This window comes from Schistocerca nitens, chromosome 6 (assembly GCF_023898315.1).
Source record: "Schistocerca nitens isolate TAMUIC-IGC-003100 chromosome 6, iqSchNite1.1, whole genome shotgun sequence".
Lineage (NCBI taxonomy): Eukaryota > Metazoa > Arthropoda > Insecta > Orthoptera > Acrididae > Schistocerca > Schistocerca nitens.
The window spans coordinates 669,371,240-669,388,291 of record NC_064619.1 but is presented as its reverse complement, the minus strand read 5'-3'; positions in this window follow the sequence as shown (position 1 = coordinate 669,388,291).

Sequence of the window (17,052 nt, the reverse complement as noted above, 5' to 3'; positions counted from 1 at the left end):
CAGAGTAAGCTTGTAGATGCGACTGTGGTAAAACGAGGAGCAAGTGGCAGGAGTAACTACGACTCTCTTAAGGTAGCCAAATGCCTCGTCAACAGGCGAAAAACATCGGCATTCTCGAGGAGCTCCCGGCAGGAGTACTGTGAAAGTCTTAAGGTCAACAAATAATGGTGTATCGCTTCTGGTGAACTAGCCAGAGTAAGCTTGTAGATGTGACTGTGGTAAAATGGGGAGCAAGTGGCAGGAGTAACTATGACTCTCTTAGGGTTGCCAAATGACTCGTCAAAAGGCGAATTACATCGGCAAACCCGAGGAGCTCCCGGAAGGAGTACTGTGAAAGTCTTAAGGTCAACTAATAATGGCGTATCGCATCTGGTGAACTAGCCAGAGTAAGCTTGTAGATGCGACTGTGGTAAAACGAGGAGCAAGTGGCAGGAGTAACTATGACTCTCTTAAGGTAGCCAAATGCCTCGTCAACAGGCGAATTCCAACGGCAAACTCGAGCAGCTCCCGGAAGGAGTACTGTGAAAGCCTTAAGGTCAACAAATAATGGCGTATCGCTCCTGGTGAACTGGCCAGAGTAAGCTTGTAGATGTGACTGTGTGAAACGGGGTGCAACTGGCAGGAGTAACTATGAGTCTCTTAAGGTAGCCAAATGCCTCGTCAACAGGCGTAAAACATCGGCATTCTCGAGGAGCTCCCGGCAGGAGTACTGTGAAAGTCTTAAGGTCAACAAATAATGGTGTATCGCTTCTGGTGAACTAGCCAGAGTAAGCTTGTAGATGTGACTGTGGTAAAATGGGGAGCAAGTGGCAGGAGTAACTATGACTCTCTTAGGGTTGCCAAATGACTCGTCAAAAGGCGAATTACATCGGCAAACCCGAGGAGCTCCCGGAAGGAGTACTGTGAAAGCCTTAAGGTCAACAAATAATGGCGTATCGCTCCTGGTGAACTAGCCAGAGTAAGCTTGTAGATGCGACTGTGGTAAAACGAGGAGCAAGTGGCAGGAGTAACTATGACTCTCTTAAGGTAGCCAAATGCCTCGTCAACAGGCGAATTACATCGGCAAACTCGAGGAGCTCCCGGAAGGAGTACTGTGAAAGCCTTAAGGTCAACAAATAATGGCGTATCGCTCCTGGTGAACTAGCCAGAGTAAGCTTGTAGATGCGACTGTGGTAAAACGAGGAGCAAGTGGCAGGAGTAACTATGACTCTCTTAAGGTAGCCAAATGCCTCGTCAACAGGCGAAAAACATCGGCATTCTCGAGGAGCTCCCGGCAGGAGTACTGTGAAAGTCTTAAGGTCAACAAATAATGGTGTATCGCTTCTGGTGAACTAGCCAGAGTAAGCTTGTAGATGTGACTGTGGTAAAATGGGGAGCAAGTGGCAGGAGTAACTATGACTCTCTTAGGGTTGCAAATGACTCGTCAAAAGGCGAATTACATCGGCAAACCCGAGGAGCTCCCGGAAGGAGTACTGTGAAAGTCTTAAGGTCAACAAATAATGGCGTATCGCATCTGGTGAACTAGCCAGAGTAAGCTTGTAGATGCGACTGTGGTAAAACGAGGAGCAAGTGGCAGGAGTAACTATGACTCTCTTAAGGTAGCCAAATGCCTCGTCAACAGGCGAATTCCAACGGCAAACTCGAGGAGCTCCCGGAAGGAGTACTGTGAAAGCCTTAAGGTCAACAAATAATGGCGTATCGCTCCTGGTGAACTAGCCAGAGTAAGCTTGTAGATGCGACTGTGCTAAAACGAGGAGCAAGTGGCAGGAGTAACTATGACTCTCTTAAGATAGCCAAATGCCTCGTCAACAGGCGAATTCCAACGGCAAACTCGAGGAGCTCCCGGCAGGAGTACTGTGAAAGTCTTAAGGTCAACAAATAATGGCGTATCGCTTCTGGTGAACTGGCCAGACTAAGCTTGTAGATGTGACTGTGTGAAACGGGGTGCAACTGGCAGGAGTAACTATGACTCTCTTAAGGTAGCCAAATGCCTTGTCAACAGGCGAAAAACATCGGCATTCTCGAGGAGCTCCCGGCAGGAGTACTGTGAAAGTCTTAAGGTCAACAAATAATGGTGTATCGCTTCTGGTGAACTAGCCAGAGTAAGCTTATAGATGTGACTGTGGTAAAATGGGGAGCAAGTGGCAGGAGTAACTATGACTCCCTTAGGGTTGCCAAATGACTCGTCAAAAGGCGAATTACATCGGCAAACCCGAGGAGCTCCCGGAAGGAGTACTGTGAAAGCCTTAAGGTCAACAATTAATGGCGTATCGCTCCTGGTGAACTAGCCAGAGTAAGCTTGTAGATGCGACTGTGGTAAAACGAGGAGCAAGTGGCAGGAGTAACTATGACTCTCTTAAGGTAGCCAAATGCCTCGTCAACAGGCGAATTACATCGGCAAACTCGAGGAGCTCCCGGAAGGAGTACTGTGAAAGCCTTAAGGTCAACAAATAATGGCGTATCGCTCCTGGTGAACTAGCCAGAGTAAGCTTGTAGATGCGACTGTGGTAAAACGAGGAGCAAGTGGCAGGAGTAACTATGACTCTCTTAAGGTAGCCAAATGCCTCGTCAACAGGCGAAAAACAACGGCATTCTCGAGGAGCTCCCGGCAGGAGTACTGTGAAAGTCTTAAGGTCAACAAATAATGGTGTATCGCTTCTGGTGAACTAGCCAGAGTAAGCTTGTAGATGTGACTGTGGTAAAATGGGGAGCAAGTGGCAGGAGTAACTATGACTCTCTTAGGGTTGCCAAATGACTCGTCAAAAGGCGAATTACATCGGCAAACCCGAGGAGCTCCCGGAAGGAGTACTGTGAAAGTCTTAAGGTCAACAAATAATGGCGTATCGCATCTGGTGAACTAGCCAGAGTAAGCTTGTAGATGCGACTGTGGTAAAACGAGGAGCAAGTGGCAGGAGTAACTATGACTCTCTTAAGGTAGCCAAATGCCTCGTCAACAGGCGAATTCCAACGGCAAACTCGAGGAGCTCCCGGAAGGAGTACTGTGAAAGCCTTAAGGTCAACAAATAATGGCGTATCGCTCCTGGTGAACTAGCCAGAGTAAGCTTGTAGATGCGACTGTGCTAAAACGAGGAGCAAGTGGCAGGAGTAACTATGACTCTCTTAAGGTAGCCAAATGCCTCGTCAACAGGCGAATTCCAACGGCAAACTCGAGGAGCTCCCGGCAGGAGTACTGTGAAAGTCTTAAGGTCAACAAATAATGGCGGATCGCTTCTGGTGAACTAGCCAGAGTAAGCTTGTAGATGCGACTGTGGTAAAACGAGGAGCAAGTGGCAGGAGTAACTATGACTCTCTTAAGGTAGCCAAATGCCTCGTCAACAGGCGAATTGCAACGGCAAACTCGAGCAGCTCCCGGAAGGAGTACTGTGAAAGCCTTAAGGTCAACAAATAATGGCGTATCGCTCCTGGTGAACTAGCCAGAGTAAGCTTGTAGATGCGACTGTGGTAAAACGAGGAGCAAGTGGCAGGAGTAACTATGACTCTCTTAAGGTAGCCAAATGCCTCGTCAACAGGCGAATTCCAACGGCAAACTCGAGCAGCTCCCGGCAGGAGTACTGTGAAAGTCTTAAGGTCAACAAATAATGGCGTATCGCTTCTGGTGAACTAGCCAGAGTAAGCTTGTAGATGTGACTGTGGTAAAATGGGGAGCAAGTGGCAGGAGTAACTATGACTCTCTTAGGGTTGCCAAATGACTCGTCAAAAGGCGAATTACATCGGCAAACTCGAGGAGCTCCCGGAAGGAGTACTGTGAAAGCCTTAAGGTCAACAAATAATGGCGTATCGCTCCTGGTGAACTAGCCAGAGTAAGCTTGTAGATGCGACTGTGGTAAAACGAGGAGCAAGTGGCAGGAGTAGCTATGACTCTCTTAAGGTAGCCAAATGCCTCGTCAACATGCGAATTCCAACGGCAAACTCGAGCAGCTCCCGGCAGGAGTACTATGAAAGTCTTAAGGTCAACAAATAATGGCGTATCGCTTCTGGTGAACTAGCCAGAGTAAGCTTGTAGATATGACTGTGGTAAAATGGGGAACAAGTGGCAGGAGTAACTATGACTCTCCTAGGGTTGCCAAATGACTCGTCAAAAGGCGAATTACATCGGCAAACTCGAGGAGCTCCCGGAAGGAGTACTGTGAAAGCCTTAAGGTCAACAAATAATGGCGTATCGCTCCTGGTGAACTAGCCAGAGTAAGCTTGTAGATGCGACTGTGGTAAAACGAGGAGCAAGTGGCAGGAGTAACTATGACTCTCTTAAGGTAGCCAAATGCCTCGTCAACAGGCGAATTCCAACGGCAAACTCGAGCAGCTCCCGGAAGGAGTACTGTGAAAGCCTTAAGGTCAACAAATAATGGCGTATCGCTCCTGGTGAACTGGCCAGAGTAAGCTTCTAGATGTGACTGTGTGAAACGGGCTGCAACTGGCAGGAGTAACTATGACTCTCTTAAGGTAGCCAAATGCCTCGTCAACAGGGGAAAAACATCGGCATTCTCGAGGAGCTCCCAGCAGGAGTACTGTGAAAGTCTTAAGGTCAACAAATAATGGTGTATCGCTTCTGGTGAACTAGCCATAGTAAGCTTGTAGATGTGACTGTGGTAAAATGGGGAGCAAGTGGCAGGAGTAACTATGACTCTCTTAGGGTTGCCAAATGACTCGTCAAAAGGCGAATTACATCGGCAAACCCGAGGAGCTCCCGGAAGGAGTACTGTGAAAGTCTTAAGGTCAACAAATAATGGCGTATCGCTCCTGGTGAACTAGCCAGAGTAAGCTTGTAGATGCGACTGTGGTAAAACGAGGAGCAAGTGGCAGGAGTAACTATGACTCTCTTAAGGTAGCCAAATGCCTCGTCAACAGGCGAATTCCAACGGCAAACTCGAGTAGCTCCCGGAAGGAGTACTGTGAAAGCCTTAAGGTCAACAAATAATGGCGTATCGCTCCTGGTGAACTGGCCAGAGTAAGCTTCTAGATGTGACTGTGTGAAACGGGGTGCAACTGGCAGGAGTAACTATGACTCACTTAAGGTAGCCAAATGCCTCGTCAACAGGCGTAAAACATCGGCATTCTCGAGGAGCTCCCGGCAGGAGTACTGTGAAAGTCTTAAGGTCAACAAATAATGGTGTATCGCTTCTGGTGAACTAGCCAGAGTAAGCTTGTAGATGTGACTGTGGTAAAATGGGGAGCAAGTGGCAGGAGTAACTATGACTCTCTTAGGGTTGCCAAATGACTCGTCAAAAGGCGAATTACATCGGCATACCCGAGGAGCTCCCGGAAGGAGTACTGTGAAAGTCTTAAGGTCAACAAATAATGGCGTATCGCATCTGGTGAACTAGCCAGAGTAAGCTTGTAGATGCGACTGTGGTAAAACGAGGAGCAAGTGGCAGGAGTAACTATGACTCTCTTAAGGTAGCCAAATGCCTCGTCAACATGCGAATTCCAACGGCAAACTCGAGGAGCTCCCGGAAGGAGTACTGTGAAAGCCTTAAGGTCAACAAATAATGGCGTATCGCTCCTGGTGAACTAGCCAGAGTAAGCTTGTAGATGCGACTGTGCTAAAACGAGGAGCAAGTGGCAGGAGTAACTATGACTCTCTTAAGGTAGCCAAATGCCTCGTCAACAGGCGAATTCCAACGGCAAACTCGAGGAGCTCCCGGCAGGAGTACTGTGAAAGTCTTAAGGTCAACAAATAATGGCGTATCGCTTCTGGTGAACTAGCCAGAGTAAGCTTGTAGATGCGACTGTGGTAAAACGAGGAGCAAGTGGCAGGAGTAACTATGACTCTCTTAAGGTAGCCAAATGCCTCGTCAACAGGCGAATTGCAACGGCAAACTCGAGCAGCTCCCGGAAGGAGTACTGTGAAAGCCTTAAGGTCAACAAATAATGGCGTATCGCTCGTGGTGAACTAGCCAGAGTAAGCTTGTAGATGCGACTGTGGTAAAACGAGGAGCAAGTGGCAGGAGTAACTATGACTCTCTTAAGGTAGCCAAATGCCTCGTCAACAGGCGAATTCCAACGGCAAACTCGAGCAGCTCCCGGCAGGAGTACTGTGAAAGTCTTAAGGTCAACAAATAATGGCGTATCGCTTCTGGTGAACTAGCCAGAGTAAGCTTGTAGATGCGACTGTGGTAAAACGAGGAGCAAGTGGCAGGAGTAACTATGACTCTCTTAAGGTAGCCAAATGCCTCGTCAACAGGCGAATTACATCGGCAAACTCGAGGAGCTCCCGGAAGGAGTACTGTGAAAGCCTTAAGGTCAACAAATAATGGCGTATCGCTCCTGGTGAACTAGCCAGAGTAAGCTTGTAGATGCGACTGTGGTAAAACGAGGAGCAAGTGGCAGGAGTAACTATGACTCTCTTAAGGTAGCCAAATGCCTTGTCAACAGGCGAAAAACATCGGCATTCTCGAGGAGCTCCCGGCAGGAGTACTGTGAAAGTCTTAAGGTCAACAAATAATGGTGTATCGCTTCTGGTGAACTAGCCAGAGTAAGCTTGTAGATGTGACTGTGGTAAAATGGGGAGCAAGTGGCAGGAGTAACTATGACTCTCTTAGGGTTGCCAAATGACTCGTCAAAAGGCGAATTACATCGGCAAACCCGAGGAGCTCCCGGAAGGAGTACTGTGAAAGCCTTAAGGTCAACAAATAATGGCGTATCGCTCCTGGTGAACTAGCCAGAGTAAGCTTGTAGATGCGACTGTGGTAAAACGAGGAGCAAGTGGCAGGAGTAACTATGACTCTCTTAAGGTAGCCAAATGCCTCGTCAACAGGCGAATTACATCGGCAAACTCGAGGAGCTCCCGGAAGGAGTACTGTGAAAGCCTTAAGGTCAACAAATAATGGCGTATCGCTCCTGGTGAACTAGCCAGAGTAAGCTTGTAGATGCGACTGTGGTAAAACGAGGAGCAAGTGGCAGGAGTAACTATGACTCTCTTAAGGTAGCCAAATGCCTCGTCAACAGGCGAAAAACATCGGCATTCTCGAGGAGCTCCCGGCAGGAGTACTGTGAAAGTCTTAAGGTCAACAAATAATGGTGTATCGCTTCTGGTGAACTAGCCAGAGTAAGCTTGTAGATGTGACTGTGGTAAAATGGGGAGCAAGTGGCAGGAGTAACTATGACTCTCTTAGGGTTGCCAAATGACTCGTCAAAAGGCGAATTACATCGGCAAACCCGAGGAGCTCCCGGAAGGAGTACTGTGAAAGTCTTAAGGTCAACAAATAATGGCGTATCGCATCTGGTGAACTAGCCAGAGTAAGCTTGTAGATGCGACTGTGGTAAAACGAGGAGCAAGTGGCAGGAGTAACTATGACTCTCTTAAGGTAGCCAAATGCCTCGTCAACAGGCGAATTCCAACGGCAAACTCGAGGAGCTCCCGGAAGGAGTACTGTGAAAGCCTTAAGGTCAACAAATAATGGCGTATCGCTCCTGGTGAACTAGCCAGAGTAAGCTTGTAGATGCGACTGTGCTAAAACGAGGAGCAAGTGGCAGGAGTAACTATGACTCTCTTAAGGTAGCCAAATGCCTCGTCAACAGGCGAATTCCAACGGCAAACTCGAGGAGCTCCCGGCAGGAGTACTGTGAAAGTCTTAAGGTCAACAAATAATGGCGGATCGCTTCTGGTGAACTAGCCAGAGTAAGCTTGTAGATGCGACTGTGGTAAAACGAGGAGCAAGTGGCAGGAGTAACTATGACTCTCTTAAGGTAGCCAAATGCCTCGTCAACAGGCGAATTGCAACGGCAAACTCGAGCAGCTCCCGGAAGGAGTACTGTGAAAGCCTTAAGGTCAACAAATAATGGCGTATCGCTCCTGGTGAACTAGCCAGAGTAAGCTTGTAGATGCGACTGTGGTAAAACGAGGAGCAAGTGGCAGGAGTAACTATGACTCTCTTAAGGTAGCCAAATGCCTCGTCAACAGGCGAATTCCAACGGCAAACTCGAGCAGCTCCCGGCAGGAGTACTGTGAAAGTCTTAAGGTCAACAAATAATGGCGTATCGCTTCTGGTGAACTAGCCAGAGTAAGCTTGTAGATGTGACTGTGGTAAAATGGGGAGCAAGTGGCAGGAGTAACTATGACTCTCTTAGGGTTGCCAAATGACTCGTCAAAAGGCGAATTACATCGGCAAACTCGAGGAGCTCCCGGAAGGAGTACTGTGAAAGCCTTAAGGTCAACAAATAATGGCGTATCGCTCCTGGTGAACTAGCCAGAGTAAGCTTGTAGATGCGACTGTGGTAAAACGAGGAGCAAGTGGCAGGAGTAGCTATGACTCTCTTAAGGTAGCCAAATGCCTCGTCAACAGGCGAATTCCAACGGCAAACTCGAGCAGCTCCCGGCAGGAGTACTATGAAAGTCTTAAGGTCAACAAATAATGGCGTATCGCTTCTGGTGAACTAGCCAGAGTAAGCTTGTAGATATGACTGTGGTAAAATGGGGAACAAGTGGCAGGAGTAACTATGACTCTCCTAGGGTTGCCAAATGACTCGTCAAAAGGCGAATTACATCGGCAAACTCGAGGAGCTCCCGGAAGGAGTACTGTGAAAGCCTTAAGGTCAACAAATAATGGCGTATCGCTCCTGGTGAACTAGCCAGAGTAAGCTTGTAGATGCGACTGTGGTAAAACGAGGAGCAAGTGGCAGGAGTAACTATGACTCTCTTAAGGTAGCCAAATGCCTCGTCAACAGGCGAATTCCAACGGCAAACTCGAGCAGCTCCCGGAAGGAGTACTGTGAAAGCCTTAAGGTCAACAAATAATGGCGTATCGCTCCTGGTGAACTGGCCAGAGTAAGCTTCTAGATGTGACTGTGTGAAACGGGCTGCAACTGGCAGGAGTAACTATGACTCTCTTAAGGTAGCCAAATGCCTCGTCAACAGGCGAAAAACATCGGCATTCTCGAGGAGCTCCCGGCAGGAGTACTGTGAAAGTCTTAAGGTCAACAAATAATGGTGTATCGCTTCTGGTGAACTAGCCATAGTAAGCTTGTAGATGTGACTGTGGTAAAATGGGGAGCAAGTGGCAGGAGTAACTATGACTCTCTTAGGGTTGCCAAATGACTCGTCAAAAGGCGAATTACATCGGCAAACCCGAGGAGCTCCCGGAAAGAGTACTGTGAAAGTCTTAAGGTCAACAAATAATGGCGTATCGCTCCTGGTGAACTAGCCAGAGTAAGCTTGTAGATGCGACTGTGGTAAAACGAGGAGCAAGTGGCAGGAGTAACTATGACTCTCTTAAGGTAGCCAAATGCCTCGTCAACAGGCGAATTCCAACGGCAAACTCGAGTAGCTCCCGGAAGGAGTACTGTGAAAGCCTTAAGGTCAACAAATAATGGCGTATCGCTCCTGGTGAACTGGCCAGAGTAAGCTTCTAGATGTGACTGTGTGAAACGGGGTGCAACTGGCAGGAGTAACTATGACTCACTTAAGGTAGCCAAATGCCTCGTCAACAGGCGTAAAACATCGGCATTCTCGAGGAGCTCCCGGCAGGAGTACTGTGAAAGTCTTAAGGTCAACAAATAATGGTGTATCGCTTCTGGTGAACTAGCCAGAGTAAGCTTGTAGATGTGACTGTGGTAAAATGGGGAGCAAGTGGCAGGAGTAACTATGACTCTCTTAGGGTTGCCAAATGACTCGTCAAAAGGCGAATTACATCGGCAAACCCGAGGAGCTCCCGGAAGGAGTACTGTGAAAGCCTTAAGGTCAACAAATAATGGCGTATCGCTCCTGGTGAACTAGCCAGAGTAAGCTTGTAGATGCGACTGTGGTAAAACGAGGAGCAAGTGGCAGGAGTAACTATGACTCTCTTAAGGTAGCCAAATGCCTCGTCAACAAGCGAATTACATCGGCAAACTCGAGGAGCTCCCGGAAGGAGTACTGTGAAAGCCTTAAGGTCAACAAATAATGGCGTATCGCTCCTGGTGAACTAGCCAGAGTAAGCTTGTAGATGCGACTGTGGTAAAACGAGGAGCAAGTGGCAGGAGTAACTATGACTCTCTTAAGGTAGCCAAATGCCTCGTCAACAGGCGAAAAACATCGGCATTCTCGAGGAGCTCCCGGCAGGAGTACTGTGAAAGTCTTAAGGTCAACAAATAATGGTGTATCGCTTCTGGTGAACTAGCCAGAGTAAGCTTGTAGATGTGACTGTGGTAAAATGGGGAGCAAGTGGCAGGAGTAACTATGACTCTCTTAGGGTTGCCAAATGACTCGTCAAAAGGCGAATTACATCGGCAAACCCGAGGAGCTCCCGGAAGGAGTACTGTGAAAGTCTTAAGGTCAACAAATAATGGCGTATCGCATCTGGTGAACTAGCCAGAGTAAGCTTGTAGATGCGACTGTGGTAAAACGAGGAGCAAGTGGCAGGAGTAACTATGACTCTCTTAAGGTAGCCAAATGCCTCGTCAACAGGCGAATTCCAACGGCAAACTCGAGGAGCTCCCGGAAGGAGTACTGTGAAAGCCTTAAGGTCAACAAATAATGGCGTATCGCTCCTGGTGAACTAGCCAGAGTACGCTTGTAGATGCGACTGTGGTAAAACGAGGAGCAAGTGGCAGGAGTAACTATGACTCTCTTAAGGTAGCCAAATGCCTCGTCAACAGGCGAATTCCAACGGCAAACTCGAGGAGCTCCCGGCAGGAGTACTGTGAAAGTCTTAAGGTCAACAAATAATGGCGTATCGCTTCTGGTGAACTAGCCAGAGTAAGCTTGTAGATGCGACTGTGGTAAAACGAGGAGCAAGTGGCAGGAGTAACTATGACTCTCTTAAGGTAGCCAAATGCCTCGTCAACAGGCGAATTGCAACGGCAAACTCGAGCAGCTCCCGGAAGGAGTACTGTGAAAGCCTTAAGGTCAACAAATAATGGCGTATCGCTCGTGGTGAACTAGCCAGAGTAAGCTTGTAGATGCGACTGTGGTAAAACGAGGAGCAAGTGGCAGGAGTAACTATGACTCTCTTAAGGTAGCCAAATGCCTCGTCAACAGGCGAATTCCAACGGCAAACTCGAGCAGCTCCCGGCAGGAGTACTGTGAAAGTCTTAAGGTCAACAAATAATGGCGTATCGCTTCTGGTGAACTAGCCAGAGTAAGCTTGTAGATGTGACTGTGGTAAAATGGGGAGCAAGTGGCAGGAGTAACTATGACTCTCTTAGGGTTGCCAAATGACTCGTCAAAAGGCGAATTACATCGGCAAACTCGAGGAGCGCCCGGAAGGAGTACTGTGAAAGCCTTAAGGTCAACAAATAATGGCGTATCGCTCCTGGTGAACTAGCCAGAGTAAGCTTGTAGATGCGACTGTGGTAAAACGAGGAGCAAGTGGCAGGAGTAGCTATGACTCTCTTAAGGTAGCCAAATGCCTCGTCAACAGGCGAATTCCAACGGCAAACTCGAGCAGCTCCCGGCAGGAGTACTGTGAAAGTCTTAAGGTCAACAAATAATGGCGTATCGCTTCTGGTGAACTAGCCAGAGTAAGCTTGTAGATATGACTGTGGTAAAATGGGGAACAAGTGGCAGGAGTAACTATGACTCTCCTAGGGTTGCCAAATGACTCGTCAAAAGGCGAATTACATCGGCAAACTCGAGGAGCTCCCGGAAGGAGTACTGTGAAAGCCTTAAGGTCAACAAATAATGGCGTATCGCTCCTGGTGAACTAGCCAGAGTAAGCTTGTAGATGCGACTGTGGTAAAACGAGGAGCAAGTGGCAGGAGTAACTATGACTCTCTTAAGGTAGCCAAATGCCTCGTCAACAGGCGAATTCCAACGGCAAACTCGAGCAGCTCCCGGAAGGAGTACTGTGAAAGCCTTAAGGTCAACAAATAATGGCGTATCGCTCCTGGTGAACTGGCCAGAGTAAGCTTCTAGATGTGACTGTGTGAAACGGGCTGCAACTGGCAGGAGTAACTATGACTCTCTTAAGGTAGCCAAATGCCTCGTCAACAGGCGAAAAACATCGGCATTCTCGAGGAGCTCCCGGCAGGAGTACTGTGAAAGTCTTAAGGTCAACAAATAATGGTGTATCGCTTCTGGTGAACTAGCCATAGTAAGCTTGTAGATGTGACTGTGGTAAAATGGGGAGCAAGTGGCAGGAGTAACTATGACTCTCTTAGGGTTGCCAAATGACTCGTCAAAAGGCGAATTACATCGGCAAACCCGAGGAGCTCCCGGAAGGAGTACTGTGAAAGTCTTAAGGTCAACAAATAATGGCGTATCGCTCCTGGTGAACTAGCCAGAGTAAGCTTGTAGATGCGACTGTGGTAAAACGAGGAGCAAGTGGCAGGAGTAACTATGACTCTCTTAAGGTAGCCAAATGCCTCGTCAACAGGCGAATTCCAACGGCAAACTCGAGCAGCTCCCGGAAGGAGTACTGTGAAAGCCTTAAGGTCAACAAATAATGGCGTATCGCTCCTGGTGAACTAGCCAGAGTAAGCTTGTAGATGCGACTGTGCTAAAACGAGGAGCAAGTGGCAGGAGTAACTATGACTCTCTTAAGGTAGCCAAATGCCTCGTCAACAGGCGAATTCCAACGGCAAACTCGAGGAGCTCCCGGCAGGAGTACTGTGAATGTCTTAAGGTCAACAAATAATGGCGTATCGCTTCTGGTGAACTAGCCAGAGTAAGCTTGTAGATGCGACTGTGGTAAAACGAGGAGCAAGTGGCAGGAGTAACTATGACTCTCTTAAGGTAGCCAAATGCCTCGTCAACAGGCGAATTGCAACGGCAAACTCGAGCAGCTCCCGGAAGGAGTACTGTGAAAGCCTTAAGGTCAACAAATAATGGCGTATCGCTCCTGGTGAACTAGCCAGAGTAAGCTTGTAGATGCGACTGTGCTAAAACGAGGAGCAAGTGGCAGGAGTAACTATGACTCTCTTAAGGTAGCCAAATGCCTCGTCAACAGGCGAATTCCAACGGCAAACTCGAGCAGCTCCCGGCAGGAGTACTGTGAAAGTCTTAAGGTCAACAAATAATGGCGTATCGCTTCTGGTGAACTAGCCAGAGTAAGCTTGTAGATGTGACTGTGGTAAAATGGGGAGCAAGTGGCAGGAGTAACTATGACTCTCTTAGGGTTGCCAAATGACTCGTCAAAAGGCGAATTACATCGGCAAACTCGAGGAGCTCCCGGAAGGAGTACTGTGAAAGCCTTAAGGTCAACAAATAATGGCGTATCGCTCCTGGTGAACTAGCCAGAGTAAGCTTGTAGATGCGACTGTGGTAAAACGAGGAGCAAGTGGCAGGAGTAGCTATGACTCTCTTAAGGTAGCCAAATGCCTCGTCAACAGGCGAATTCCAACGGCAAACTCGAGCAGCTCCCGGCAGGAGTACTGTGAAAGCCTTAAGGTCAACAAATAATGGCGTATCGCTTCTGGTGAACTAGCCAGAGTAAGCTTGTAGATATGACTGTGGTAAAATGGGGACCAAGTGGCAGGAGTAACTATGACTCTCCTAGGGTTGCCAAATGACTCGTCAAAAGGCGAATTACATCGGCAAACTCGAGGAGCTCCCGGAAGGAGTACTGTGAAAGCCTTAAGGTCAACAAATAATGGCGTATCGCTCCTGGTGAACTAGCCAGAGTAAGCTTGTAGATGCGACTGTGGTAAAACGAGGAGCAAGTGGCAGGAGTAACTATGACTCTCTTAAGGTAGCCAAATGCCTCGTCAACAGGCGAATTCCAACGGCAAACTCGAGCAGCTCCCGGAAGGAGTACTGTGAAAGCCTTAAGGTCAACAAATAATGGCGTATCGCTCCTGGTGAACTGGCCAGAGTAAGCTTCTAGATGTGACTGTGTGAAACGGGGTGCAACTGGCAGGAGTAACTATGACTCTCTTAAGGTAGCCAAATGCCTCGTCAACAGGCGAAAAACATCGGCATTCTCGAGGAGCTCCCAGCAGGAGTACTGTGAAAGTCTTAAGGTCAACAAATAATGGTGTATCGCTTCTGGTGAACTAGCCAGAGTAAGCTTGTAGATGTGACTGTGGTAAAATGGGGAGCAAGTGGCAGGAGTAACTATGACTCTCTTAGGGTTGCCAAATGACTCGTCAAAAGGCGAATTACATCGGCAAACCCGAGGAGCTCCCGGAAGGTGTACTGTGAAAGTCTTAAGGTCAACAAATAATGGCGTATCGCTCCTGGTGAACTAGCCAGAGTAAGCTTGTAGATGCGACTGTGGTAAAACGAGGAGCAAGTGGCAGGAGTAACTATGACTCTCTTAAGGTAGCCAAATGCCTCGTCAACAGGCGAATTGCAACGGCAAACTCGAGCAGCTCCCGGAAGGAGTACTGTGAAAGCCTTAAGGTCAACAAATAATGGCGTATCGCTCCTGGTGAACTAGCCAGAGTAAGCTTGTAGATGCGACTGTGGTAAAACGAGGAGCAAGTGGCAGGAGTAACTATGACTCTCTTAAGGTAGCCAAATGCCTCGTCAACAGGCGAATTCCAACGGCAAACTCGAGCAGCTCCCGGCAGGAGTACTGTGAAAGTCTTAAGGTCAACAAATAATGGCGTATCGCTTCTGGTGAACTAGCCAGAGTAAGCTTGTAGATGTGACTGTGGTAAAATGGGGAGCAAGTGGCAGGAGTAACTATGACTCTCTTAGGGTTGCCAAATGACTCGTCAAAAGGCGAATTACATCGGCAAACTCGAGGAGCTCCCGGAAGGAGTACTGTGAAAGCCTTAAGGTCAACAAATAATGGCGTATCGCTCCTGGTGAACTAGCCAGAGTAAGCTTGTAGATGCGACTGTGGTAAAACGAGGAGCAAGTGGCAGGAGTAACTATGACTCTCTTAAGGTAGCCAAATGCCTCGTCAACAGGCGAATTCCAACGGCAAACTCGAGCAGCTCCCGGAAGGAGTACTGTGAAAGCCTTAAGGTCAACAAATAATGGCGTATCGCTCCTGGTGAACTGGCCAGAGTAAGCTTCTAGATGTGACTGTGTGAAACGGGGTGCAACTGGCAGGAGTAACTATGACTCTCTTAAGGTAGCCAAATGCCTCGTCAACAGGCGAAAAACATCGGCATTCTCGAGGAGCTCCCGGCAGGAGTACTGTGAAAGTCTTAAGGTCAACAAATAATGGTGTATCGCTTCTGGTGAACTAGCCAGAGTAAGCTTGTAGATGTGACTGTGGTAAAATGGGGAGCAAGTGGCAGGAGTAACTATGACTCTCTTAGGGTTGCCAAATGACTCGTCAAAAGGCGAATTACATCGGCAAACCCGAGGAGCTCCCGGAAGGAGTACTGTGATAGTCTTAAGGTCAACAAATAATGGCGTATCGCTCCTGGTGAACTAGCCAGAGTAAGCTTGTAGATGCGACTGTGGTAAAACGAGGAGCAAGTGGCAGGAGTAACTATGACTCTCTTAAGGTAGCCAAATGCCTCGTCAACAGGCGAATTCCAACGGCAAACTCGAGCAGCTCCCGGAAGGAGTACTGTGAAAGCCTTAAGGTCAACAAATAATGGCGTATCGCTCCTGGTGAACTAGCCAGAGTATGCTTGTAGATGCGACTGTGGTAAAACGAGGAGCAAGTGGCAGGAGTAACTATGACTCTCTTAAGGTAGCCAAATGCCTCGTCAACAGGCGAATTCCAACGGCAAACTCGAGCAGCTCCCGGCAGGAGTACTGTGAAAGTCTTAAGGTCAACAAATAATGGCGTATCGCTTCTGGTGAACTAGCCAGAGTAAGCTTGTAGATGTGACTGTGGTAAAATGGGGAGCAAGTGGCAGGAGTAACTATGACTCTCTTAGGGTTGCCAAATGACTCGTCAAAAGGCGAATTACATCGGCAAACTCGAGGAGCTCCCGGAAGGAGTACTGTGAAAGCCTTAAGGTCAACAAATAATGGCGTATCGCTCCTGGTGAACTAGCCAGAGTAAGCTTGTAGATGCGACTGTGGTAAAACGAGGAGCAAGTGGCAGGAGTAGCTATGACTCTCTTAAGGTAGCCAAATGCCTCGTCAACAGGCGAATTCCAACGGCAAACTCGAGCAGCTCCCGGCAGGAGTACTGTGAAAGTCTTAAGGTCAACAAATAATGGCGTATCGCTTCTGGTGAACTAGCCAGAGTAAGCTTGTAGATATGACTGTGGTAAAATGGGGAACAAGTGGCAGCAGTAACTATGACTCTCCTAGGGTTGCCAAATGACTCGTCAAAAGGCGAATTACATCGACAAACTCGAGGAGCTCCCGGAAGGAGTACTGTGAAAGCCTTAAGGTCAACAAATAATGGCGTATCGCTCCTGGTGAACTAGCCAGAGTAAGCTTGTAGATGCGACTGTGGTAAAACGAGGAGCAAGTGGCAGGAGTAACTATGACTCTCTTAAGGTAGCCAAATGCCTCGTCAACAGGCGAATTCCAACGGCAAACTCGAGCAGCTCCCGGAAGGAGTACTGTGAAAGCCTTAAGGTCAACAAATAATGGCGTATCGCTCCTGGTGAACTGGCCAGAGTAAGCTTCTAGATGTGACTGTGTGAAACGGGGTGCAACTGGCAGGAGTAACTATGACTCTCTTAAGGTAGCCAAATGCCTCGTCAACAGGCGAAAAACATCGGCATTCTCGAGGAGCTCCCGGCAGGAGTACTGTGAAAGTCTTAAGGTCAACAAATAATGGTGTATCGCTTCTGGTGAACTAGCCAGAGTAAGCTTGTAGATGTGACTGTGGTAAAATGGGGAGCAAGTGGCAGGAGTAACTATGACTCTCTTAGGGTTGCCAAATGACTCGTCAAAAGGCGAATTACATCGGCAAACCCGAGGAGCTCCCGGAAGGAGTACTGTGATAGTCTTAAGGTCAACAAATAATGGCGTATCGCTCCTGGTGAACTAGCCAGAGTAAGCTTGTAGATGCGACTGTGGTAAAACGAGGAGCAAGTGGCAGGAGTAACTATGACTCTCTTAAGGTAGCCAAATGCCTCGTCAACAGGCGAATTCCAACGGCAAACTCGAGCAGCTCCCGGAATGAGTACTGTGAAAGCCTTAAGGTCAACAAATAATGGCGTATCGCTCCTGGTGAACTAGCCAGAGTAAGCTTCTAGATGTGACTGTGGTAAAATGGGGAGCAAGTGGCAGGAGTAACTATGACT